The sequence below is a fragment of the Giraffa tippelskirchi genome, chromosome 4, assembly GCF_054371585.1.
Source record: "Giraffa tippelskirchi isolate mGirTip1 chromosome 4, T2T-mGirTip1v1.2.pri, whole genome shotgun sequence".
NCBI lineage: Eukaryota > Metazoa > Chordata > Mammalia > Artiodactyla > Giraffidae > Giraffa > Giraffa tippelskirchi.
The window spans coordinates 116,820,115-116,846,751 of NC_137278.1; the positions used below are offsets into that span (position 1 = coordinate 116,820,115).

Genomic DNA, 26,637 nt, shown 5'->3' on the forward strand with positions numbered 1-26,637 from the left:
ATCTCCTCTACTTACTAACTGTACTGTGTCACTTCAAGCAAATTATTTATCCCCCTCACACTTCATTTGCCCATCTGTGTAGGGAGATGATGTTAATAGCACCTACCTAAGGACATTGGTGTGAAGTTAAAATGATTTAACAATGCATGTAAAGCACTTAGTAAAGAGTCAAGTATCCTATAATCATGCAAAAATATTAGGTGATTATAATTACAATTATTGCTACTATTAATAGTATTAATGTGTTCTTTAAAATCTCCTATGCACACTGATCAAAGATGTAAGTGACATTGAACTTATTCTTTTAGTCCAGTTCTTTTGAAACAATTTCAGAAATACAAAGCCATTAGTGATACACGGTCAGAAGATCACTAAAGTAGTTTTAGTTCATTTATTTTCTGGAAGAGGGACATGTGTATGTGTGTCTGTAAACCAAAACACATATGTATTCTAAATTTATATCACTGATACCATCTAAGCCTTACTCTTTTGTCATTCCTCTGTTAGCTAAAAATAAACTTTTCTTTAAATTCAGTTTTCATGTAGGTACTCTGAAGTATTCTTCCTACATTACCACATTGGTAAATTCAGTTTTCACCAAGGTAGTCTGAAGTGTACCTCCTACTCTACCACGTTGCTAAATTCAGTTTTCACCTAGGTACTCCAAAGTGTTCCTCCTACACTACCATGTTGGTAAATTCAGTTTTCACCTAGGAACACTGAAGTGTACCTCCTTTAGAACCACATTGGAAAATTCAGTTTGCACCTATGTACTCTGAAGTGTTCCTCCTACACTACCATGCTGAGTGCTCTGGAACCTTATGAGGTCTATATCTAACCTAGAGCAATTTTCAATTTATCAAATTATAATGAACACATTTTAATTTATCAAGCAAACTAAGGGACACATTTCCTGACTTGTTAGAAAGGAATATTTTTTCACAGAGTATGTTTCTATTAAACCATGTAACTGGTATATCTGTTTTGTTTTACTTTTAAAAATAAACAGTAGTATTCTATTTTAATAAGAATATTGCCGCAATTGATTAAGTGACTACTCTGCAAAAACTCTTAAGTATTATGTATTTTGTAATACTGTACCAATTTTACAAATGAGAAAAGTGTGATTTAGAGAGGCACAGAACTTGGCAAAACCCACCTGAAAGTAAAAAGGAGAGCAAGTAATTTACATCATGTCAGGATGTATCCAAAGACTAAGAACTGTCTGCACCATATACTCTATGAAAGAATAAAGTGGCAAAGAATGGTTAAATCTACTCTATAGTGATAATTGCTCTATTTAATATTTTTCTTTAGACACAAATTGCTCCTGTATGGGAACAGGATATTTAAAATATTTTATTGCAAATTTACTGTCAATTCTACTCAATGTAAGAAAAAAAATAAGTATAATATGAAATTGTAACTGTGTGATTTTTTAATACTGATACCTCAGAGAGTCTCAGGGAGGACAGATGTTATTTTTAATCATTTGTAACATTAAAGCTACTCAGCATCTGGAAAAAAATTTGGCTATAAAATGATGTATATAGCCACATGGTTAGTACATCTGCTATTGAGTTGTTCTGCGGGGTATTTTTAATCACACCTGGAAAATACATATAAAATACTACCATTTAACATTAAACTTCCTTCTTTAAACATTTTTGATATATCAGTCTACACACTAAAAATAGACTGTTAAAATTAAAAAATCAAGAAAGACTTGGTAATAAATATACAGATATCTATGTGTCAAGTCTAAGGATTATTTTTATATGTCTTATCTATCAACTAAGATTCACATACATTCACAACGGTTCTGCAGTAGAAAATGAATAACTAGAATGAACTTAATACGTTTCTAGAATTTTAGCGATGTCTAAACTTTGAATCCATTTGATATGTAAATGAATGTTTCTAGAAAGAATCACAAAAAAGATTTTAATATGAAGTTGAAAGGTTGAGAAAAGGCAGTCTCCCCATGTTGTATCTACATTATGTTTCTCTCTAGTGTTCCATAGCGGCTGTAACAAATTGTCACATTCTTGGTGATTTCAAAATTACAAACACCTATTATTTTACTGTAGTTCTGGAAGTCCAATGCAGGTCTCGTTGGGCTAAAATTGATGTCAGCAAAACTTCATTGCATTCTATGGTCTCTAGGGGAGAATCTGTTTCTTTGCATTTTCCAGCTTCTAGAGGCTGACCACACTCCGTGGTTAGAGTCCCCTTCCTCCGTCTTCAAAGCCAGTGTTTCTGCATCTCTTTCTCTTTCAATGTATCTGAAAAATCAGATACATTGCTATCTGATTTTCCTCCGCTACCTCCCTATTTCACTGATGACTGTTGTAATTATAATGGGTCCTCCAGTGTAGTCTTGCTTGAGATCAACAGGTTAGCAATCTTAATTCCATCTGCAAACTTTATTTTTCTTTGTCATGTAACCCAGCATACTAGTAAATTCCATAGTCATCTTTGGAGGCAGCTATTCCTTGGCTCACCACACTCTCCCCATTGTTTTTACCGTATTTGCTTTAAAATTATCAGCTACATTGTTATCACATTCACATCCTCAAGAAACTCTTATGAAGAAGATATTATTCACTGGCTTAGCATACTATAATCCCCAAACCTCATTCTCCTTGAATGCTCTGCTGTGGAGTATGACATAGTCTAAATGTGCTTCTGCGGCCAGAATCCTGACTAGGAGTGGCTAGGTGACAGAGGGCTTCTAGTTTCCTCTTGCTTTAAAACGGTCAGACATAGCTGCCCTTATATATTATTTATCCTTTCTACCTTGGTTGCATATATAATTCCTGATTATAGAAGAGCCATGTGGTTTGCAAGAGGAAAAGGCCAAGAGAATCACAGATACGGCAGCCTCAAAATGGAGGGCCACCAAACTAATGCCTGAAGCTGATTTTCTCACGAGTTTATCTCACGTGAGAAAAATCAGTCTTCATTTGTTTATATGACTATTGGGCTTCTCAGGTGGCACTAGTGGTAAAGAACCCGTCTGTCAATGCAGGAGACATAAGAGACGTGGGTTTGATCCCTGGGTTGGGAAGATCCTTTGGAGGAGGCCTTGACAACCCACTCCACTATTCTTGCCTGGAAAATCCCATGGACAGAAGAACCTGGTGGACTACAGTCCATGGGTCACAGAGTCCAACACTAGCACACATGTACATGACTATTAGCAGTTTACCCTGTTGCTTGCAACTAAGTCCCATATGCAATTAATAGCCCAAAGTGTTCATATCAAGTTTACCTTGAAACTAGAAGCAGCATTTTAAGCCTTTTTCTGAAAAAAAAATAAAAAACAGAAATATTCTTAATCACTTCTGACTGTTCCTATTATTTACCAAGAAAAAAAAACAAACTCCAATTTTTTGAGCAAGTCCTAATGTATGTAGAATATTATCAAAGTAAACAATAACAGAAGAACATAATAAATTTTCTTCTAAATTTCATAATGTTATGTGCCAGTTATCAACCTAACGTCTCTTACTTCACAATTTACCCACCCTTACCTGTTCTGCAAAAATGAATCTGGAACTTTAAATATAGTTTTCCTTTGCCAGTTGGCAGTAAGCTTTGCCAATGGCTTTGCAAGAGAAAGCGCTTTTCCTTCTAGTTCTGGCGCTCACTTGGAAGGCTCGTGCTTTACACCCGTGCACTTGGCCTTCCCAGCACTGCTGTGGTGCGTGCGGCTTCTCAGCTGCTCCAACGTGTTCGGCTCTCTCGGAGCGCACACAGCTTCTACAGCGTCAGGCTGCTACAGCGCATGCGCAACCTCCCTAGCGCCCAACTCCTGCCCTGTATAGCGTGCCATGTACTCAGCACCAAGCAACTTCCCCCACAAACCCCTTAGGAAAAGTTACATGACAGAATGTATCCATGAGGCGTCGTTCTGTGCACAGCTTTCTTCTATACCGTATAGAACTGATTTCCTGCAAGTTCAAGAGGGAGGAGTTCTCGCAAATTCCACCAGCACCTCATCACAGTGATATCTTTGTATGGCCATGTCTTCTGGAAAAAGGTGTAGCTTTCAGCCCTGGCAGGACTCTTCCATAGGGTTCTGGTAGTGGCGAACACACATCTGTTATTCCCATATACTTCAGAGTTTTTTTTTTAACGTTTTACCAGCCTTTACTGTTATTCAGTCGCTAGGTGGTGTCTGACTCTTTTGCGACCCCATGGACTGCAGCCTGCCAGGCTTCCCTGTCCTTATACATCCCCAGAGTTTGCTCACGGAGAAGGCAATGGCACCCCCCTCCAGTACTCTTGCCTGGAAAATCCCATGGATGGAGGAGCCTGGTAGGCTGCGGTCCATGGGGTCGCAAAGAGTCGGACACGACTGAGCGACTTCACTTTCACTTTTTGCTTTCATGCACTGGAGAAGGAAATGGCAACCCACTCCAGTATTCTTGCCTGGAGAATCCCAGGGACGGAGGAGCCTGGTGGGCTGCCGTCTATGGGGTCGCACGGAGTCGGACACGACTGAAGCGACTTAGCAGCAGCAGCAGAGTTTGCTCAAGCTAATGTCCATTGAGTCTATGATGCCATCCAACCATCTCATCCTCTGTCCTCTCCTTCTCCTCCTGCCCTGAGTCTTTCCCAGCATCAAAGTCTTTTCCAATGAATTGACTCTTCGCATCAGGTGGCCAAAGTTTTGAAGCTTCAGCTTCAGCTGAAGTCCTTCCAATAAATATTCAAGGTTGATTTCCCTTAGGATTAATAGGTTTGATCTCCTTGCAGTCCAAGGAACCCTCAAGAATCTTCTCCGCATCACAATTCAAAAGCACCAATTCTTCAGCTCTCAGCCTTCTTTATGGTCCAGCTCTCACATCCATACATGACTACTGGAAAAACCAAAGTTTTGACTATACAGACTTGTGTTGGCAGTGATGTCTCCGTTTCTTAATGTGCTGTCTAGGTCTGTAATATGTTTTCCTCCAAGGATCAAGTGTCTACCATTTCATTAATCTAATGCTTAAAACTTCTTTATATTAAATGTTCCCTCTTCAAATTACTGGGTGATTCTGTCTCCTGAGAAGACCCTCACTGAAGACCTCACTTCATATTCTTTGATGTACTCTTCAGTAACAATGACATTTAAGAAGTGAGTATAGAATTTACCTTAATGCAACTTCTCTAAAAAATGTTTCTCAGAACCTACCACATGATGTACTACAGGAAAAATGGGTCCCAAAGTCCTATAGCTTAAATAATTCTCTTTCAGTCAGAGATTCATAGAACCTATCTGTATTAGTTATCCCAGAGGTTTTGCAGCAAATATAATCAGATTTTGTTTAAGCCATAATTTTCTGAATAGAAATGTCTTTGTAAACAGTTTGTTAAATAAAAACAACTGTAGCAATTTGTGAAACGTCAGGATGGGAAACAATCTTGGAAAATGTCTTCCTAAAAATATCAGTGTAATATACTACTCTGTTAGCAACAATAAAAAGCTTTTGAAGAGTACAGAAAACATCCTCCTGGCATTGTGTACCACTTTGAGACTCTTCCTTGGCAAATGCTAGGAACATTTTGACTGTAAGGAGAATTTTCCATTTTTCCATAAATGCATTACTATTCATTGTGGGTATAACCTGGCATAATTTTCAATAAATATTTAAGTTGTGAATAACTGGGGGAAAAAAGAGAGCCTTCAGTTCATGTTATCTCATGCTAATCTTCTCCATGTATGATACTGGTCACTGTATTTGTTATAAGACTTGCTCTTAATCAAAAATAAATTCCTAACTGAAGTCTTGTTAGCCTGTCTTTTATTTAAAGAAGATTTAAATAGAAGAGTTTCTCTAACACTCAATATCTGTGGCTAGCCACTGCTGAGTGAGCTTAGCTAAAAGATCAACATTAACTGCTGTAATAAGCGAAAGAGACATAATGTAATGGCAATGTGATTGTTATTTGTTTAAACTAAAACTGCAGAAATTGCCATTCTTTTCCAAAGGCATAGCCTGATTACAACAAAATATCTAGTCTCACCATTCCCTTTTTATAAATTAGTTCTGCGATGATAGGTTAGATTAAAGAACTCAAACTTACTCTTTAAAAAGAAGATATATTTTTATAATTATGCTGATTAAAAAGACACAGCAAAAAATATTTTAAGATTTTCCCTCCTTAGTGCTCGAGATGTTTATCAAAAATTTTGACATCACATTGATGTCTGTGTCCCTTGGCTTATAATAGTAATTATTATAACACCTCTATTGGAGTTTTTTTCATGATTTCTTGAAATGTTGATGACTTATTATAATGTTCATGAGAGCAACATTATTCCTCACACTCTTTTTTTGCTCTGTGTACATAAGCACATTCATAACATATAATCACTCTCCAATAAATGATGAAGTCAGAAATCATCATAATAAGTAATAAAGTAGCTAAGATCTACAGTTAAATGTTCAAAGTGGTGTTAATAAACTTTCTTTATGAAAGTTCTAAGTTTGAATTATTCCAGTGTTTACTACACTAGTGCTTCTCAACTACACTGCAGGTAGGTGGTAAAATTTCTTGATACCTTACCCAGATCCTCTTTACCAGTTTGTCTCTACTGTCAGTGCTGAACCAAATGGCTTATAACTGTGACCCTCTCAGAAGGACTGGCCTTGGCTGAAGGGAGCCAACTTCCCTGGGAACAGTTGGGCAGTTACACCATTTATTGACTAATAAAATCATAGAAATTCTGTTCCTTAGCCTCAAGGTGATGCAACTCTTGTTGAGGTAATTCACTATTAAGGAATAGCCCTCATTCCCCATGTGTACCACACCAAAACTAGTTTGCATCCTTGCTCAGATTTTCCCCTAGACTACTTGACTTCCTTCATTCTCTTATAGGATTTTTCTACAGAGCCCTCACTTCATACATCATGCACACCTGAACTTTTGTCTCAATCTGTGCTTCTAGGATATAAGAAGTGATTCCTAGGAAGCTGACTGTAGAATGGGATTCTGGTGTTGAAAATAATGGTGAACTGCTGAAATGAAGACTCCATCTCAGGTGGTAGGTGGAAAATCGACAGTCCCTGGTCTGTTGTAAAACTATAGTTTTTAACGCTTTCACCACTAGTGAATTTGGTTTGTCTGCAGTTGGAAAGGGATGCACTGGTATTTGCTATCTGATAAACAAAATGTCTCTGGTCTTTGGCTAGAGATATTTTAGAAATACGGCTATTATAGTAATAATAATAATTGAGAAATTAGATAGCTGTTGGTAAGCAACATTGGTACTTTGAAAAGAAAAAAATGACAGACTTGGGATAATCAAACATCAATTCCAATAATTTAAATAAAAATTTAAGAGAGTTAGTGCTTGCTTCAGCCGTACATGCAATAAAATTGGAAAAAGAAGAAAATCATGGCCCCTGCACAAGGATGACATGCAAATTCATAAAGCATTCCATATTCAAATAAAAATGTGAGCCGGAGGCTTCCTTAACATTTGATAAAACAATTATTTTTTCTAATGGGTGGATGGATCATGTTAAGAGATTGGAATAGAAGTTCATTTCAAGTATAGATAAACATAGAAGAAGGTTGAATGCTCATCTTGGCAAATCTCTTCCATGAAGTCTGGATCACACTTATGCAAGGATTCTGAGACTTGAAATGGGAACATTAGGTTGAGGAAACAGAATACCATGAGGGCCCAAGTCCCCCTGAGATTTCTCAATCTAGAAAAGTAGCTCTATATTTTATCCTCTTGCTAAAGGATAAACTATAGCCCCGTGCTTCAGAGCTGTACAGAACTCTCAGATAAAGCACGGCCTTTCCCAGTCAATGTCTGTCTTCTTCACCACGGGCTTCTATAACCCCCACATGCCTAACAAATCAATTATAAGCTAACCAACTGGAGAAGTGCTAGGCCTTCTAAGAGAGGAAAGGTTATATGACAGAGGAGCTGCTGTAAGTGCCTAGCATTTAGCAACAGGGACTGGGAAGTTATGACTGGGAGTAGATCCTGTGGGAGTTGAATCAAGAGGGCAGAATATAAAAGTGGAAAAGAAAGAGTTTTTCAATAAGAAAACTCATGACACAAATTTAAATCTTGACTTAGGCCCCTATAGCCAATTTGATTATGTTTCTGAGATGTGTCTTCAGCACTTTGAAATAAATAGACCACACAAAGTATAGAAGGTGCTAGAATTGCCACGGCAGATTGCAGAGAAAAACAGCCATGCATGATGTGGGAATTATAGAATGAATCTGTTATGAAGGACGATAAACTACACCGGCTGTCTCTCATCAGGAGGTCCATGATTTGTCATTTGAAGATAAAAAGGAACACATTGTGAGTGGGCAACAGCCCTGATAAAATGTTCAGCCCCGCCTCTTCTTTTTTAAACTAGGATTATTATTAGAAGATGCTGTTATAGGACTGAAATCCCTGGCAACAGTGAGGATGATTGATCTCAATGTCAGAGGCCAAGGGTAAGCAAGGTGACTATAGACACCATAATGAGACAACAAGGTTGAAATGGTAGCCTGTGGAGCATGACCATGCATGACTATTTACAAAGATGTATGTGGAGATGACTAAACAAATATGGTGGTTTAGGGCAAGAGACATAGGCAGCAAACAAAATATTTTATTAGACACTTGCATCATATTTTATGTATCCGCTTTATTATTATTATAATACTTAAATTCAATCAGCTAGTGTTAGTTTCTTTCTGTTTGCACTTGTTTATTATTGATTTATATATTACTCCTTGGTTTCAAAGTATCTTATTTTAAGTTGAAGCTAGGTTGTTACTAATGAAGAGTCTTAGACAATTATACTGTTATTACATTGTTTTGTGGAAACCTAATATAACAGTTTTGAAATTATGAAATTTATGCCTATATAATCCTTATACCCAAAAGCTGTATTTTAAAATTTTAAGACTCTAAAAAATTGATCTCAAAGGTAAATGTACATCCTTAATGAATTTGATAATATATAATCAAGTGGAGAAAAGGAGGAAGGAAGACAGGAACTTCTTTTGAAGCCTACAAAACATTTGAGAAAGAAATATAAAACAAACAAAAAAAATTAGAGGAAGAAGTTAATATAGTTAAAATATAAAATTAATAAATAGAAAACATAAGAAACAACATTTTTAAATATCTAAGGGAGTTCTTTATTAAAAACAACTAGATTATTGCTGTCCGATAGAGCTATTGATGATAGAAATATTCTGTATCAATTACATGTGACACTTGAAATGTGATGAGTGGAACTGAGGAAATAGATTTTCAATTTTATTTAATTTTAATTAATATAAATTTAAAAAACATGTGACTAGTTGTTAATAATACTAGATAGCACAATCTTAGATGAATAATTTTTCACAAGGATAATTCAAGGAAAAAGATAAAATTTTTAAATATCTTATGAATTTAAAAAAGTATAACCAAAGTCAATGTACCGATAATAGATTTGGTTTGGAAAAAATATATTTGATAAAGAATAGAGATGAAGGATAATGTCTATAGTATACAAAGAACCTTTACAAATTGGCAAACAGGGATAAATTACCATACAGGAAAAAAGTAGATATGAAGAAACAATTCATAAATAAATAATAAATAAGGCCAACTGTGGCAGTCAAAGTTCTAAGGTGGCCTCCATAATCCCTGGCATCCATTCCCTTGCGGAAATGTGTCTTTTTTCTAACTAACAGAATATGGCAATGGTAAAATTGAGTTAATGAAATAGAAGACTGTTCTGGCTGGATCAGACCTAACCTTGAAGCAGTAGAGACAAACTCTCTTCATTGCTAGTTCTGAAGAAAAAAGATGTCCTGAGGAAGCTGTGTGGCATGCAGGATTTTAGTTCAGTGACCAGGGATCAAACCCGTGTCCCCTGCAGTGGAAGCACAAAGTCTCAACCACTGGACTGTCAGGGAAGTCCCTTGAGGAAATGAATTCTGCCAACAACGTGAGGATTCTTGAAAATGGGCCCTTCCTTAATCAAAGCTCCAGATGAGAGTGCAACCTAGCCAACACCTAAATCAGCCTTATGAGAGTCTAAGCAGAGAGTCCTTCTGAGCCGTGCTTGAACTTTTGACTTACAGAGTTGATGAGTATTGTTTTCAGCTGCAAAACTCGTGGTAATTTGTTATGCTGCAGTAGAAAACTGATACATGAACACAAAAAGATGCTGAAAATAAGTAGTGAGAAAAATGAAAATTAAAGAAATTATGAATTATTTCTATTGTGATGGTTTCATGACTGGAAATTCTTTGAAATTCCTTCCAAAGGGGGAGTCCAATTCCCCGTGATATAAACTAGCCTTAGTGACTGACTTCTAATGAGTATAATGAGGTAGAAGTGATGCTAAATGACTCTCCTGGAGTGCTGAGATTTCTACCCTGGAATGCTTGCTCTTGGAGCTGAGCCACCATACTACAGGGAAGCCAAAGAACTCTTGAAACAGCTACATGTATGTATTCTGGCCACTAACCCCAACTGAAATCTCAGCCAACAGCCATCATCAACTTGCCAGGTTGTGAGTGAGCTAGGCTTTGGATGATTCCTGTGCACAGCCTTTAAACAAGCCCAACCGAAGCTGAATGAGACAAAGAACAAATTCTATCAAGTCAACCCACACTGCATATTCCTCAGCAGTTGCTGTCAATATTTTAAACCACTAATTTGGGGTGGTTTCTTACATAGCAAAAAGATATTAGGACATTTTGCACTCATCTGATAGGTGGAAGTTTAAAAGAACAATAACACCCAAAGCCTGTAGGGATGTTGCAAAAAAGCTAAAACAGGTGTTAGGCACCTGGTTTTTCCAAACAAGTATAAACATCTCAAAATTGACCTTGCCTGGCCAAAACTAGAAAACACACCCGTCCATTGACAAGGTTGCAACAGTGAATTGGATCCCTCTCTTGGAGCATTTATAGATGGTGTTTGTATGCAACAAACTGCTCGAGCCCTGGCAGGGGTCTCTATGGGAATAACGATAAAGGATCTGTGCCTTCTCCTCTTGTTGAACTCTAGAAGTTTTCTAAAGTGTTCCTGTGTGATTGAAGAAAATGTCCTAGAGTCTGACTGTTAGCAAACATAAAGCGCCCCCCAACATATGATAGGTAGTGACAATAAAAGCTTTTCACCGTGCACAATATTTACTCAAATATTGCTGGCAATAGAAAACAAGCAAATGTAAATTGAAAACAAATACAAACAGAGTGAAAAACAAAAATTAAAATACTTTTAATATCTATTGATAAAAGGTAGTTGATAACATTATTGTATATCAAGCACTTGGAAAATAAGAACTCCTATATATAAACATTTGTGTATAAATTAATTATAAATCATATATGTATGTGTGTGTGTGTGTATATAATTCACTCTTCTGGTGAAAATGAGAAATGTGAAGGCATCTATACTAGGTGATCCATATGAAGAGGGTAGGTTCAGAGAAAAAGAAAATTGAAGTTGATTATTCCATAATAAATAAAGAGATGGGAGGTGATGTGTGTCAGACTAAGTAGGCATCAGTTATTTTAGCAGGCCAGAGTATATTACCTCGAGAATATAAGTCACACCATAGGCTATTTCAGCTTCTCCTTAGACACTTCATTATTCAACAGCTCCAGATGGAAATAATCACATTTTGTTCATTCTATCTTTTCTATTTCTGACAAAAACTTTTCATTTTTGATGTTCAAACAAATTGTTAGAATAAAAAGCTGAATAATTGCATATTTCCTTTAAGTCCAAGAGTCTGCATTATTCTATAACTGATGCTATTTCAGAAAAGTAATGTCCCAATCAAACAATTGTCTGGTTACTGCAGTTCCAAGCCCCCTGGGAAGCTGCTGGAAAGACAGAGGAATACATGTAATAAGAATCTTTGCATCTTCCTTCGCATTAGAAGTGCAAGTAGAGTAAGTAAATCTGGTAAATGGCATAAAGGGAAAGAACAAACAGTGGGAGAGCTGAGTGATTGAGAACAAGGCTCTGAACCATGGCTACTGAATTCCCAACTCTCCTTCCACCATTTATTAGCTCTGTAAATCCGGGCCATTCTTTGTAAAGTATAGGTAATAATAGTACTTATTTCCTAGTATTGTAATGAGGTTTAAATGCATTAACACCTTTAAAGTTCTTACAAATGAATTTGGAGTGCTGTAAGAGTTCAGTGGATGTCAGCTGATATTATTATAATTATCATTCTTGACAACTGAGCAGTCTAGTTCCAGAAGCAGCAAATAACTAGTTCCTGTTATTTTCTAAATGGCTAAGGCGCTTTATTCCACCAATGATGACATTGTAGCAAATGCTGTAGACGCCCCACCCGCATCCCCTGGTCCTCCCCACTTCTATGCACTCTGCACCCTCCTGTGACTTGACTTCAAATGAAGTTGAAGAACTAGAGAACTAACATTCTGTACCCCAAGAGCAGCTGTCAATCAATAACTGGACAGGAGTTGGTGTCTAAATACCCTGGGCCCCCTTTCCCCTCAGAGAAGTAATTTGGAGACCCAAGATTTACACCTTGACTAGAGTTCCTGTGCTTTAAAGTGGAGTCACGGAGGTTTATTGGCCATCATCCTTTCACCGTCTCTTTATTCCCTGCCCTCCCAGGAGTGCAGTTGAATCCTTACTTCAGGGTTGGTTCCGGGACGAACGTTAACTGAGACAAACTTCCAGTTCAGATACACAGTAACTTACACTGGACTTTCAAGTATGGAAAATATATTCAGAAATCCCTCAAACTGATAAATAGCATTACCTTTCCCTTATGAAGTGCTATAAAATATAACTGAAAAAATACTTAAATGAACAATGGTTAGGAGCTGAGACTCCGATGTCAATCTGCTCCAACTCTTGCTCCACCTTGGCAATGTCACTTAATCTCTCTGTAACTGAATGTCTTCATCTGCAAAATATTAAAATATTACCAACCATATGGGCTTCCCCAGTAGCTCAGAGGTAAATAATCTGCCTGCAATGCAGGAGGAGCCGCAGGAGATGGGTTTGATTCCTGGGTCAGGAAGATACCCTGGAGCAGGGCATGGCTACCCACTCCAGTATTTTTGCCTGGAGAATCTCATGGACAGAGGAGCCTGGCGGGCTACAGTCCCTAGGGTTGCAAAGAGTCAGACACAACTGAAGTGACTTAGCATGCACGCACATAAATCATATAGGATTGTTATGAAGAACTCATATGCAAAGTACTTAGAATGTGATCCCTGTTATTATTAATAAAACTGAGTTGATAGTAAGAAGCTAGATTGCCATGATACAAAGTAAAATACTGATCTAAGTCTCTCTCTCTCTCTCCCTCTCAACCTAATGTCTTCAATGTTGCCTACTCCCTGACCTCTCTGCTCACCCCACTTCAGACTGAGTTATTCCAGAGCAAAGTTTTTATCTTAATATGTAATGTGATTTTATCCTTAATATATAAACACAGATACATATTATCTGTGTTTTCTGATTCTTATACATGATATGGTCTCAATAAATGCTCACTGAATTAAAAAAAAAATTGGTTGGGCTTGGACATTCTTACAGTTGTGAAGTGGTATCTCATATGGTTTGGATTTGCATTTCTCTGATGACTAGTGATGTTGGGCATCTTGTGCCTGTTAGTCATCTGTATGCTCTTTTGGAAAAATGCCTATTGAGGTGCTTTGCCTATTTTTAATTGTCTTTTTTTTAAAATATGAGTTGTATGGATTCTTTATACATTTTGGGTATTAACCCCTTATCAGACATACCATTTGCAAATATCCTCTCCCATTCAGTAGGTGACCTTTTCATTTTGTTGATGTCCTCCTTTGCTATGTAAAACTTGAAACCATAAAACTCCTAGAAGAGAACATAGGCAAAACACTCTTTGACATAAAGCATAGAAATATTTTCTTGGATTGATCTCTCAAGGCCAAAGAAATGAAAGCAAAAATAAACAAATGGGACCGAATTAAACTTAAAAGCTTTTGTACACATAAATATACGTACATATATATACATACATATATATAAAAACACACATATATATACATATATATAATGGGGTGTTACTATTATATTTACTACATATTGTATATATATATGTTGGAAGATTAGTCATAAAAAGAATGAAATATTGCCATCTGCAAAAACATAGATGGACCTTGAGAATATTATGCTTAGTGAAATAAATCAGACAAAGACAAATGCTATATATCATTTATATGTGGAATTTTTAAAATAATATAAATGAATGCGTATACAAAACAGAAACAGACTCACAGACATAGGAAACAAACCTGTAGTTGCCAAGGGGAAGAGGGAATGGGAAGGGACAAGCTGGGGATATGGAGTTAGCAAATATAAACTACTACATATTAAAAAGGTAAGCAACAAATATTTGCTGTATAGCACAGGGAATCATGTCCAATATCTGAGAATATCCTATAATAACCTACAATGGAATATAATCTGCAAAAAGTGCTGAATCACTATGCTGTATACCTGAAACTAACACAATATTGTTAATCAACTATTCTTCAATTTAAAAAACTTATAAGTTTGAATAGAATTTTGTTTATTTTTGCCCTTGTTTCTCTTGCCTAAGGAGACAGATCCAAAAAAATATTGCTAAGACCTGTGTCAGAGAGTATAATACTGATGTTTTCTTCTAGGAGATTTATGGTTTCAGGTCTTACATTTAGAACTCATAAACTCCCATTCTGAGTTTATTTTGTATATGGTGTGAGAAAATTTTCTAATTTTCTTCTTTTACATATGGAATATAAGTAATAAAACAAATGAATGATGTTACAGAACAGAAACAGACTCACAGATACAGAGAACACACTAGTGGTTACCAATAGGAAGAAAGGGGAGTAAGGGCAAGATAGGGGAAGACGACTAAGAAGTACAAGCTACTAAGTATAAAACAGCAAAGAGACAAAGATATAATGTTCAGCACAGGAATTAGAGCCAGTATTTCATAATAACTTTATATGCAATATAATAATTTTGCATATCTCAAATATATATGCAAACTCACATAATTTTGCAAATATCAAAAAAGCACTATGTTGTACACCCAAAACTAATAAAATACTATAAATCAACTAACCTTCAATTAAAAAAATTTGGGCTTGAAAAAAATTTCCAAATTGGTAACCACCACAAATTCTGTATGTAAAACTAGGAACATAAATTCCAAATAATGAAGACCTATTGTACATCTTCATAGTCATTAAGTAACTTTCTAACCAAATTATTTTACCCTAAATTAAATATTCTTCTCATTTGAACTTGGGAAAGCATCCAGTGTCAGTAAAGACAAGTTATATGAACTTAAAATTGAGACTAAGTGCTAGGTCACAATCACCTGTCCTGCTGGTGCTGTCTCCTGCAGATGCTCCTCTGGAGACGGAGTAGCCTCTGGAAGCTGACTGCTTATGCTAGTCTTTGCAGTATTGGTATTTGCATTCAAATCTTAACCCGCCTTTCCTCAATATCAGAGCCCTCAATTTTCACCTACAGTCCCTCTATCCTAGCTGAGAAATGGTCTGTCTTCATCATGCATTTTTTCAAATTTCTGTCTTCTGCCTTGATTTCTTCCCTTACTCTCCTAAGGTCCACACTTTTACAATAAGATTTCCTTTCTGCAATAAGGACCTTCATCTCAAGCAATGGGTACCCAATCCCTAGTTGTTTTCTGATTTGGGGGGCGATGGGGTCATAGGAGAGAGAGCAGGGTGGGTTATGCATATTATAAGCAAAAAGTGTTATATTCCATCAAAGTTATGTAGGGATTGTGTACAGAATCTTAATTTATTAATCTGTTTTTCTAGCTACTAAAACTGATCAAGGTCAGAAGCCATGTCTCAAACACCTTTGGATATGTACACCTTAACATGTTGCCTGCTATGTTAGAAGACTTTAATATATGTTGGCTCTGTTGGTGGCTGAATAAATTTATGAGATGACAAAATGGGATGACACAGAGAGATGCATGTTAGGTAGGTGGTATTTGAAATTTGATCACAGACCTAGGGTGGACCACATAACTTTATGCTCGGAGGAAATTCCATTTTAGCTGGTTAGTATCAAGAACAAAATGCAGCTTGCTTATACTACAGCAGACTAGAGCTGTTTTACCCAAAAGGGAAAGATAATGACCTCTCCTATGCCAATAAACACACACACCTAAAAAAATATCCCACTGAGAATAAATTTTGATTTAAAAAGAGAGGAAAATAAGGTATTAGTTGAAATAGGTTATAATAAGGCAGTTTGTTAAGGGCTTAATTATCCACACCACCAGAGGAGGGTATGATGCTATGGAGGAGGAAGAAATCATAAAACTTAGCAGCAGGGGTTCATCTTCTTAAGTAGTCAATAGGTAATTAATCTTAACTGCAAGAGGCAATTAAGCCTCACTCAGTAAAGTGAGGAGTTTTAGGCTCATAGTCAAAGTAAAACTTCCAGCCAAAACAGGAATGGAAAAGGCAGGAGAGCAAAATAAATGACACCTGTGAGTACTTTTCTTTTGAAAAGTATATTAATCTTTATGTTGTTTCTGTATTAATCTGTATCACTTGGGAAAAAAATTAGTTGTACTTGAGATAAAATTTTATTTTATTTAGAAAAGAACTATGAATTTCCTCCTATTTTGATAATTTTTTTTTCTACAGTTGCTATAGGCATACTACTGTATGTGCCAAAAGTACACCTTTGAACATTCTACATGTTCTAGAAATGTACTGACAATAAATGTATACAAATGCAAGTTGGGAGAAACATGATTAGTAGGATCCTTTATGCATACTCTAAAAAGTATATAAATTCTAAAAATAAAATTTTTCATTAAAATAATAAAGCAATAATTTCACCCTACATAAAATATTAAGCAAATAAATTTGAAACATTTAACTAATACTGTAATTTTGGAGTAAGGATAGAATATACTGTGTTAATTTGCTAGGGTCACCATTATAAAATGCAGAACCATCTAAATCTATTTAAACCATAGACTGGTTGGTTTAAATGTCAAAAATGTTATTCAATATTTTCTCAAGGATCTGGAGGCTGAAGTCCAAGATCCAAGTGTCATCAAGATTGGCTTGCAGTTCTCCGTTTTCTTGCTGGAATGTCAAGGCCCCAGCTGCTTCTCCATAATCCCAATTTCTTCTTAGAATGATACCAGTTAGGTTAGATTAGGACCCATTTTAACAGCCTTATTTTAATGTAATTACATTTTTAAATACCTATCTCTAAAGCCAGTCACATTCTGAAGTACTGAGATGTTGGGGTTTTAACATATAAACTCTTGCAGAACACAACCCCATTCATAATATGTACATATAGATTTTAAAAAAGCATAAAGAGAACAGCATCAAAATTCCAGTTGTACTTTCTTGATTCATGATTTGAAGTCACCTATTTAAATCCAGTGAATAAGATTGGATTCTTAAGCACAGGTGATCAGAAAAAGTATTAATGTGGATGTTCTCCCTGATTTCCACCAGCCCCACAGTAGAATCCTGTACTTGGATTTCAACTCCCTTCTTACTACAATACACCTAGCCTCCTATTACCCCAGGTGTGTTTGTCTTGTCAAGACCAATTAGTGGATTTCTTGTCTGTAAGATGAGAGCTGTAGAGTGCCTACTTCATAGGTTGTGACGATTAAACAACTGAATACAATAAAAGCTCATAAAAAATGCCTTTCCCCCCAAAGAAAGCTCTACATATAAAAGATTGGAATTAACTACAGAGATCAAATTGCCAACATCCTCTGGATCATCAAAGCGAGTTCCAGAAAAACATCTATTTCTGCTTTATTGACTATGCCAAAGCCTTTGACTGTGTGGATCATAATAAACTGTGGAAAATTCTGAAAGAGATGGGAATATCAGACCACCTGACCTGCCTCCTGAGAAATCTGTAGGCAGGTCAGGAAGCAACGGTTAGAACTGAACATGTAACAACAGACTGGTTCCAAATAGGAAAAGGAGTACATCAAGGCTGTATATTGTCACCCTACTTATTTAACTTGTATGCAGAGTACATCATGTGAAATGCCGGGCTGGATGAAGCACAAGGTGGAATCAAGATTGCCAGGAGAAATATCAATAACCTCAGATATGCAGATGACACCACCCTTATGGCAGAAAGTGAAGAAGAACTAAACAGCCTCTTGATGAAAGTGAAAGAGGAGAGTGAAAATGTTGGCTTAAAGCTCAACATTCAGAAAACAAAGATCATGGCATCCAGTCCCATCACTTCATGGCAAATATATGAAGAAACAGTGGAAACTGTGGCATGCTTTATTTTGGGGGGCTCCAAAATCACTGCAGCTGGTGACTGCAGCCATGAAATTAAAAGATGCTGGCTCCTTGGAAGAAAAGATATGACCAACCTAGACAGCATAGTAAGAAGCAGAGACATTACTTTGCCAACAAAGGTCCGTCTAGTCAACGCTATGGTTTTTCCAGTAGTCATGTATGGATGTGAGAGTTGGACTATAAAGAAAGCTGAGTGCCGAAGAATTGATACTTTTGAACTGTGGTGTTGGAGAAGACTCTTGAGGGTCCCTTGGACTGCAAGGAGATCCAACCAGTCCATCCTAAAGGAAATCAGTCCTGAATATTCATTGGAAGGACTGATGCTGAAGCTGAAACTCCAATACTTTGGCCACCTGATGCAAACAGCTGACTCATTTGAAAATACCCTGATGCTGGGAAAGATTGAGGGCAGGAGGAAATGAGGACAACAGAGGATGAGATGGTTGGATGGGATCACCAACTCAATGGGCATGAGTTTGAGTAGGCTCCGGGAGCTGGTGATGGGCAGGGAGGCCTGATATGCTGCAGTCCATGGGGTCGCAAAGAGTCGGACACAACTGAGCGACTGAACTGAACTGACTATGGCTACTAAACACCAGAGATAATATATACAAAGTGCATGTGCCAGAGCTTGGTGCATAAAGTTACATTACAAAATAATTACTTTTGTTAGTACTAGTGTTTACTACAAGTGCATGTTTATAACTACTGCTACTATTATAGTCATTATTTTAATTACTGTTATAACTGTTAACACATCTGTTATTAACATTTATACTTAAACTACTGATGTTTCTAAATGTCTGAAATTCAAGTTGGAAAAATGTTACTGCCCTGATTTAAACATTTTAGTGACTGCTAATTGCTTTTAGGACAAAGCACAAAGTCTTCTATGGCTCATAATTTTCTGAAGACTCTAACTTCTATGAGACTCATCTCTAGCCACTTCTTACCCACCACAGGGCAGCCACACAAGTAGTATTTCAGTTCCTCCTGCAACAGCAAAGGGCCTGCCTAGAGTGAAAGAAGCACTCTTCTGGGCACAAGGACTATAGCTGTGGGGAGAACAGTCAAGATCCTTGCACTCAAGAAGTGTCTATTCAAGAAAGAGAGGATTGTGGAGTCAGATAATAAGCAAGTAAACATATGAGCCAGTGAAACATGCTTTGAAGAAAATCAAACACAAGTCCATGAGAGAGACTTAATTGTGGCCAGTTTGGGATGAATCGATTAGGAAAGATTTTGCTGAGAAATTGACACTGAATGTGAGATATGTATGAGGGTAAGAAGTACAGTGAACCTTCCAGGCAGCGGGGGGACCACAGGTAAAAGCTCTAAGGTGGAAATGCACTTTGTGAGTTCATGAAACTGACAAAAACATGGAGTGACTGGGGTCCACTCTGCACAGTTGAGAAAATCACTAGATGAGATCTAATGGTTGGGAGCAGCCAGATCCTTCAGGAGCTACCCTGTGTGAGGAGATTGGCTTTTATTATTTTTAAATTAAATTTTATTGGAGTATAGTTGCCTTACAAAACTGTGTTCATTTCTACTCTAAAGCAAAATGAATAAGCCATATATATATATATATATATATGTATATATATATATATATATCACTTGTGAGGAAAAAAAAAAAATATATATATATATATACAAACACACAGCCCTCCCCTCTTTTGGACTTCCTTCCCATTCAGATCACAATATTGTATTAGGTAGAGTTCCCTGTGATATACACCATGTTCTCATTAGTTATCTGTTTTATACAGAGTATCAATAATGTATATGTACCAATCATAACAGAGGAATGGATAAAGAAGATATGGTACATATATATAATGGAATATTGCTCAATTTTAAAAGGGTATGAAACTGGGTCATTTGTCAAGATGTGGATGGACCTAGAGAGTGTTATACAGAGTGAAGTAATTCCGTAAAAGGAATATTGTATATTAACACATTATGTGAAATCTAGAAAAATGGTAGAGATTGGTTTTTATTATAAGGGTAGTGGAAGCCATTAGAAAAACTCAGGCCTAATAAAATATTATCTATTTTACATTTTCGTAAGACAACTTCAATTACTTTGTTTAGAATTGATTGGGAATATACAGTCATGGAGACTAATTAGAGGGCAATACTGATAGTCCATGGCTTCCCAGGTGGTTCAGTGGTAAAAAATCTTGCTGCAATGCAGGAGATGTGGATTCGATCCATGGGTCAGGTAGATCCCCTGGAGAAGGAAAGGGCAACCCAATCCAGTGTTCTTGCCTGGAGAATTCCATGGACAGAGGAGCCTGGAAGACTACAGTCGACGAGGTCAAAGAGTCAGACACAACTGAGTAACTAAGCAACAGCAAAAATGATAGTTCAGGTGAGGAGTGATGGTTCTTGGCTTTGAGCAATGAGGTGAATGATGCAGAAGACTGGATGAGAAAGATTTAGAGGGTAGCATTGAGACCTGTGTTCCATATTATGGCAAATACTGTTATTCTCTTGTATCCATTCTTTCCTTCATCCTTACTAGCAGAGCTGCTGCTGCTGCTGCTGCTAAGTCGCTTCAGCTGTGTCCGACTCTGTGCGACCCCATAGGCAGCAGCCCACCAGGCTCCCTCGTCCCTGGGATTCTCCAGGCAAGAACACTGGAGTGGGTTGCCATTTCCTTCTCCAATGCACGAAAGTGAAAAGTGAAAGTGAAGTTGCTCAGTCGTGTCCGACTCTTCGTGACCCCATGGACTGCAGCCTACCAGGCTCCTCCGTCCATGGGATTTTCCAGGCAAGAGTACTGGAGTGGAGTGCCATTGCCTTCTCCGACTAGCAGAGCTAGTTGATTTTTAACTGAAGATGTGGCTACCTAGGAAGGAAAACAGTCTAAGTTCTGAACAATGGAACATAGAAGGGGTATGTGTAACATCACAAATCATGCTGAAAGGCAAGCCAATTTCTTTTTCACAGTTCTTGTTCCTTCTGTCAGAAAGTGGACCAGGAGTAACCATCTTAGTCTGTTTACCGAGGATGGTGGAGCAGCATGGTATCAAAGAACATGGGTTACTGAGAATTAATCTTGGATATGGATGAGAGAAAAAGTAATCTTTATGTTTTAAACCCACTGTATATCATTAAATATACAATTCTGGAACTCAGAGAAGTTGTCAGGGAAAGGTCTATGAATTTAGTACTCATTTGCTTAAAGATGATATCTGAAGCTTAACACTGACTAGGATCATTGAGGAAGAAAATTTAGCTAGAGGAATTATCCACAAACTGAGCCCTGGGGTACTAGAGTTAGGGAAAAGAAGGAAGTTTCATTAAAATAAGATAAGAAGGAGCAACCTACATGACTGTGTTGTCTTAAAAACTCAGGACAAGACTTCAAAGAAGGCAAGAGTGGTTAAATAATAGGTCAGTCAATGAGGACAAAGAAAAAACCAGTTAATTTGCAGCAGCGTGGTTGGGGACTTTGACAGGAACAATTTCACTTGTGTTTTATGGACAGAAGCCCAAATTTGTGGGTTGAAGAGAGAACAAAAGGGAAAAATAATAAAGATATGATGATCACAGGACACCCATCTGACTTTTTTAGTGTGTTTTTGTTTGTTTGTTTTACCCTAACAGAAAGTAGTAAAAAGATACAAAAGTGGAGGAGGGTAAAGGAGGTGAGTCAAAGAAGAGGAATTTTGCTTTGTTTTGCTTTGTTTCATGGCAAATAATAGATCTATTTATTCTTTTAAAACATCCCCAGCCATGGTCTTTCTTGTTGACTTTTTCACATGTGTTCTCTGCCTAGAGTAAACAACTTTCATTCACACTTTTCTCCTGGCTTTTCCACGCAGCCAAAATTAAATATGTCCTTTTTTTGTGCTCACAGTAAAGTTCAGCCTAGAGAGAAAAAAAGTCTCTTCTTTGAGAGGCAGATTTTTACAGTAGAAAAAGCAGAATCTATGAGTCAAATGGACCTTCTAAATCTGAGTTATTTAGTACTGAAGTAGTTGCTTAACATTCTGTCTTAATTTTCTTATCACTAAAAGAAATTATGCTTTTTAAAATTACTGAAAGTCTGCTATAAAACCTCAATGAGATAATATGTAAAAGGCTTTTCATAGAACAGTGGTTCTTTTCATTGTGAGCCTGTCTAGGTTCCTCTTTTCCTCTTGTCACTTCATTCCTACAGATCCTTTCTGTGCTTCAACCTATTTTTGTCCATTGCTAGATTGAGCTAGAATATCACTGCTTTTTTCAGTAGTTTTAATTACAAGGAACAGAGACACATTCATTCCCCTTCAACCTGGGACATATAATCAGTTTTAAACTATTAAAAGGTAAAATTATGAAACAATTGGGAAAATATGAACACCAACTGGATATTCAATGATTTTGAGGATTTACTTTTCACTTTGGTGAATAGTAACACGATAGAGAATTTTGAAAAACCATTATATTTTAGAACTAAAATATTTATGCATTAAATTATATGATGAATGGAATTTTATTCCAGGAGGAGTGTGGAAAGAAATTTTGTAGTGGTGCAGAGGAAGCAACTGCTGCTGCTGCTGCTAAGTCGCTTCAGTCATGTCCGACTCTGTGCGACCCCATAGACGGCAGCCCACCGGGCTCCGCCGTCCCTGGGATTCTCCAGGCAAGAATGCTGGAGTGGGTTGCCATTTCCTTCTCCAGTGCATGAAAGGGAAAAGTGAAAGTGAAGTCGCTCAGTCCTATCCGACTCTTAGCGACCCCATGGACTGTATGTAGCCTACCAGGCTCCTCCGTCCATGGGATTTTCCAGGCAAGAGTACTGGAGTGGGGTGCCATTGCCTTCTCCAAACTGGCCACTGATTGATGAGTATTGAAGCTGGGTCCAGGGAGATCCTTAAACTATTGTTTATATTTTGTATATGTTTGAATTTTCCATAAAAATGTTACTTTTTAAAAATTTTCTATTAATACTCTGGTCACTTGACCAGTAGGGATTTCCTGTTAGCCTACCTTTGCGCGAGCTCTAGCTGTTTACCCTGTTGGCTCAGCACTCTTTCCTTTCTAGTATATACCTGGCCATTTTTCTAGGTCTGTCTTATTGACCAGCCCTGCTCCAGGCACACCACTTGATTATCTCACTTACTTAAAGGAGAAGTTTCTCTCTCAATCTCTTATACCTAAGTGGAATCCTGTCTTTGGATCCAAAGGCTCACTAATGTGTTGTATTAAACTATGGGCCATCTACACCAGGTGTCAACCCTTAGCATCCCACACTGACAGAGACGTTAACATGTTGGGTGTAGACTATAATCTCCTTCAGATGAATAGGTTCTATGAGAAGAACAGAGCAGTAAAAATGTTTTTGTTTCCTCCACTGACCTGAATTATGCAGTCACTACCTCTTTCATCCCATTAAAAAGCAGAAAGGACGAAAATCAAGTTCAGTTATGCATGACTTTTTTGGAGTCCCTCTCCATGACTAACTTTTACTTTTTATGTAAGATGGGTGTATTGCTTGAAGAAAATAACATTTTGAAATCAAATTGAAGACAAGAAAATTCTCTTAGAATTTAGATGGAAATCAATTACTATGGAAAGTGAATGCGTTGAATATTTCAGCAACTTTTTAGTGAAGCAATTTTGCATTTTAATTGCATATTTTCATCTTAATTTGGAGGAAGAGAGATGTATAATCCATAAAAAGTCCCTTTAAGTCATCAATGAACATTTTCTCTAAATTAGAATTGTATATTTTAACTCCGCTTCAAACTAAAGTTCATATATCATCCACATCCATAGCCTTGATAGAACAATCTGCTCCACCCTTTTCACTCCATAACTCATTCAAATTTTGTATTGAGTGTAGAATTCAAGACAGAAAGTGAAAGTTAGTGAATTTCAATGGACTAATGAATTTCTTTGATTATTTTTTAAAATAAAATCAACCTTGTAAACCAACTATACTCAAATGTAAACAAATTAAACAAAGACAGTTTCATATATAGAACAATCTTCAATAAAACCACATAGTGTTGCCATACTCCAATGTAGTTAGTTGGGTTAAAATGTAAGTTTTTACTTTCAGTCACCCCAAAGCTCTATTCTTAGGTTACATCAGTTCTCTCACATTTAATAATGACCTAGAAAGCAGGTTTGTTCCAATGGGTGACTGGAAATATCAAACGTAAATGCTAATTCCCTATGTGAAAGAGCCCTAGTCTTATGCCATTCATCTTTTTGTTTCAAAATGAATAAACTGTGTTCAGTAGGAATTTGAGATTAAATTGTTTCATACTGCTGGAACATGTCCTTATTTTATACTGAACCTCCACATCCTCTTCTTTCTTTAATAGCACATCATTTGGGAGGGAAGAATTAATGATGTAGTAGTTGCTCTCTGAAATTATGTGTCTTAGACATGTGGATTGCTTGGGTCATTACTTTTTTTCACTAGTGGAAAATATAATGAAAACTGCATAATGGAAAGAACAATCCCGATGGGAGAAGGTTAAACTGGTGCAGAATTTTAAACTTCAAATGTGAGATATAGAATAAGTAATAAGTTGACAGCTCGGTAAAATAATAATGTCCTCGTACGAAATACACTGGATTAAAAAAGACTTTTTAAAAATCTTTCTGTGATTAGAATCTTCTTTCTCTACATCAAAAGATTTATTTTACTCTTAAGTGAAGTTAACATCCCTAATGAATCTAAAGCTAGGATACAGAAATTAAAACGACCTAGTATGTCAAACAGGCAAGCAATCCTGGAAAATGCACCCCTGAGGAAGTGTCATTTAGGTATTATTTGTATGAGTAAATCCCTGAAGGAAACTGAGAAATGAGCAAACATACTAGTCAGAGTTTTAGTTAGAATATATATACATAGAAATGACAGGAATATTGACTATAAACTTGTTAAAGAGCAATATCTCAAAACAACTGAAAACTAGGACATGTTTAATGACATAAATACAAAAAGTGGCATGATATTCTTATCTCTTCCAAACCAAGGAAATCATCCATTTCCAGCCTGAATTGAAAATTTCTTCTATATTTCTCCACTCCTCAAAAAAACTTGAATTAATTCATAGTTATTATATATAAAAATGAATCAGGCTAAATTGAGAGAACTATGAGAAAATAAATGTCTATTGTTGAAGCAATTCAGTGTGTGATACTTTGTTAAGATGGTCCAAGGAAACACACACAGTGTGTTAGCAAATTTTGGTATAGAGATCTATTATGAGTCTGCTTTGACAATTCACCATTCTGCCTCATGCAGATGAGTGGCAGAAGGGACACTATCATCAGACCATAAATTATAATGGCCAAAGCATTTTGGGGTAGGAAAAAAGAAGGAGGAAGAAAAGCCTGATAAGAATTTTACAATGGAATGTCTTTACATATCCTTTCTATGAAGAGATGATAGCCTTGAAATAAATTATAGAGGACAATCTTAATAATGAAATACAAAAGAAATAAACCCCAACATAAAGGAACTGGATAAGAAGATGGACAGAAAGGACCACGCAGAGGGAAAGTCGACTCAAAATGCTATTCCTGGTCATTACAGAAGCACTGGTGAAAGTTAAACCCCTAAAGGAGAAAACTAGAATAGGAAATTTGCTTTTTCTACCCTAGTGGATTGTTAAGACAGAAATTAAAAATTAACATCAAAATCTTACAGTAGGTCCTTAGTTAAATTCACTATATAGGCTTATTAACTGAATAATTAGCAGTCCATAATATGGCTGAAGCCATACTGGCTTCCTCAGATATTTACATATGATCTTTATAGGATATTGAGGCAAGGAAACCCTTGGGATATTATTATGGAGAGATATCAGATATATGTATATCCTAAATGTCTATTTCTTTTTATTTGATCAGAGTGTGAAATGTTTTGTTGTTGCCTTAAATGTTGATAATTTTAAAAAGTTAAAATGAAAACTAAATGGATAATGGGTAAGCTATTACTAATGTGATTATCCATGAATTAAATTCTATAAAAGTAAACAAATTATGATGCAAAGTGAATGAAGATATAATGAACTGAAATATCAGATGAACTGACAGATCATACAAAGAGAAATTATTTCATATTAAAATAACTTAATGCAGTCATTATAATTATTACTAATTAATAAAGATCCATTTCATTCAAATAATATTATAAATTGCACAAGATGGATTGGTTGGTTCTTCTTGGCATTTTAGTAGTAAAAGAAATATTATTTTATCATCCTTGTCAGAGACACTTATGAAATTAGAGATGGAGTATGTTGCGCAGTATACCTATTGAACAATTTCAAGTAATTGAGTTTATGA

General features: G+C 36.5%; 1 long non-coding RNA gene and 1 pseudogene across 1 annotated transcript in view; both read left to right on the top strand.

Moving 5' to 3' along the window:
- Positions 1-26,637, top strand: part of LOC145545166 (uncharacterized) — a 51,362-nt gene that overhangs the window by 20,486 nt on the left and 4,239 nt on the right. Inside the window, exons 2-3 of the long non-coding RNA XR_014081925.1 lie at positions 6,944-7,039; positions 8,385-8,466. This is a non-coding gene — a long non-coding RNA (uncharacterized LOC145545166). The remainder of the gene's footprint in view (positions 1-6,943; positions 7,040-8,384; positions 8,467-26,637) is intronic.
- Positions 7,345-7,445, top strand: LOC145504062 (U6 spliceosomal RNA; annotated as a pseudogene).